General features: G+C 34.6%; 1 non-coding gene across 1 annotated transcript; it reads left to right on the top strand.

Moving 5' to 3' along the window:
• Positions 1 to 334: 334 nt before the first annotated feature.
• LOC131183544 (small nucleolar RNA R71) lies at positions 335 to 441 on the top strand. Its single transcript, XR_009151592.1, has one exon. It is a non-coding gene; the product is annotated as a small nucleolar RNA R71 (small nucleolar RNA).
• Positions 442 to 2,634: the final 2,193 nt, after the last annotated feature.

Raw genomic sequence — 2,634 nt, 5'->3', positions numbered from 1 at the left:
TAATGCAGGACACATGTTAGTAGCATGACCTGAACCTGAACAAATTCCACATACCTTAACAGTTTGCATGTTCCCTACAGCCAATTGCCTCACCAAAGAAGTTAAATCAGAAATCTGTTTCTCAAGGTTAGATGTACTTATCTCATTAACCTTCTTAGGTGTGTGATCTATTCTCATTCCAAACTGCTGGGAGTTTGCTGCCATGTTAGCAATTAGCCTCCTTGCCTCTTCTGGTGTCTTGTCAACCAAAGCTCCTCCACTAGCAGCATCTATCATACTACGGTCCATTGGTAGAAGTCCCTCATAGAAATACTGAATCAAAAGCTACTCACTTATTTGATAATGGGGACAGCTTGCACACAGCTTCTTAAATCTCTCCCAATCCTCATACAAACTCTCTCCATTGTACTATCGGATGCAAAAAATTTCTTTTCTTATGTTGGCAGCAAGGGAAGCAGGAAAATATTTCTCCAAAAATATCCACTTTATCTCATTCCATAAGTTGACAGATCTAGAAGGAAGGTAATACAACCAATCCTTAGCTGTGCCTTCTAGTGAGCAAGGGAAAGCTCGAAGCTTGATTTGATCCTCTGAAACTCTTTGAGGTTTCATGCTAGAACACACAACTTGAAATTCCTTCAAATGCTTATATGGATCCTCACCTAAAAGACCATGAAACTTAGGCAATAAATGGATTAGTCCAGAATTTAACTCAAAAGCAACATTTAAAGCAGGGAATTGAATACACAAAGGCTGTTAGTTTAGATCAGGGACAGCCAACTCTTTCAAAGTCTTAGCAGCCATGGTTTCATTTTTGGAATTTGAATCCGACTCCGAACTTAATTCCCTTGGAGATTGGACTCCTTCAGATGTACTTGGAATCTGCTAAGATTGCTTAGCCAATTTTCTCAACTGTTTAGCTATTTTTTCTATTTCTAGATCAAAGAGCAAGTCACCAAATTGAGAAGTTCTTATCATAAACAAAAAAAAAAAAATCAAAGTAAAAACAGAAAAATGCCTCAAAACCCTAGAAAACGATGGAATTTGGCCTCAAGATGGATTTATTAGTCTTGATCAGAACGTCGTTTCTTTTAAAAAAAAATATGGAGCACCTTCCTAATTTAACCAAAAATCTGTCGATGAATAGCAATACCGTAATTTTTACCAAAAACCTAAAAATAACAACACTTTACAAACAAAGTTAATAACAAAATATCCTAATAATAAAAACACGAAATCCAATAAACATCAGTCCCCGTCAACGGTACCAAAATTCTTGATGGTTATTGAATCCACCAAAAATTAAATTAACTAAAATTACCAGTAATGAAATATTTTCTATAGTAAGTGATAATCCAGGTTGAACCCTAGAGACTGAGTTACTAAATTTTGTGCACTTGTGTAACAGAAAAAGAACAAAGGTTGGGGGGGGGAAGGTTGTAACACTAAATCAGAAGAAATCAAGTCCAGAAATTAAAGAACTAAATTTAAATATGAAACTCTCAATTTAAATAAACTTCAGTCCAAGGTGATTCGCATTCCAATGCATGACTCGATCATAGATAAAAGAAATATAATTATCTCTTATTGAATACTTAATGTAGATTTACCAAACAGCGAGGTAAAACCCCTTACTTCCCTATACTCATCAATTCGAGCCTAGCACTCTTGTTGACTCTAATTATTAACTGACTTGGTATTAAGCAATCCTCATCAAATTAATAACTGCTTTAAGAACAGGAAGTAGTTAAGCTGAACAATAATTTATAAAGCATAAATCATTTAATTCACCTTATTGTTTCTTTAGGTTATTATCGAAAACTTGGATCATAATCAATAAAACCTAATTGTTACTCACATTCAATCTTAGACAACAATTACGGATTATGAAGATGAATTAGCAATTGATCAAATCAAACAATTAACTAATAGGCCTTTTTAGCAAATCATTCAATAGATCAAAAATAATTAAATCAGGAAACAATTGATATTTAAAAAGGCATAATTTAAATTAAGAACCTGGTCTCACAAATCATGCATAAGAACTAGAATCCATTAAACTGAAGTTTGAACTTAGCCACTCATGTTCATGGCTTATAGAAAATTAAAGAAAAAATAAAAAAGAAATCTAAAAAGAGAATAGAGAATGAAAGTCTTCTATGGTGTTCGAAAGTCTGAATGGATCTGAAAATATGTTTCGGTTGTTGCCCAAAGATGATCTTTATACTCAAAAACCTAATCCAAAAATAAGAGTCAAACTTGGAAAAGTTTTAAAATTCAAAAAACAGATTTTCTGCTCTGCAATCACGGCCATTTTTCAGACACTTCCCTTTCGAATCTGTCTCTGCCTTCTTCAAGAAAGTTGTAGCCCTATTTCTTAGCTTTCCAACGGTACTCATTTGCCCAAATTGGAGGTCTACAGCCCAAGTTATGGGCCAAAAATCGAGACTGGTTATGGTAGAGTATCTAGCCGATAATGACGACTTCATTGTCATTTTTGACAATTAAAACGGCCTTATCTTGCTTCCAGCCCTTCATTGAAATTGTAGAGGTGGCTCTTAAGGTTCAATTGGGCCTTAGTTTGCTTCATTTGGACCTCCGGAGCTCCAGATATCAAATAATTCCCAAAACTGG

This window comes from Hevea brasiliensis, chromosome 9 (assembly GCF_030052815.1).
Source record: "Hevea brasiliensis isolate MT/VB/25A 57/8 chromosome 9, ASM3005281v1, whole genome shotgun sequence".
NCBI classification, from domain to species: Eukaryota; Viridiplantae; Streptophyta; class Magnoliopsida; order Malpighiales; family Euphorbiaceae; genus Hevea; species Hevea brasiliensis.
Note: the sequence above shows the minus strand (reverse complement) of the source record. Positions and strands in the feature narration are given on the sequence as shown.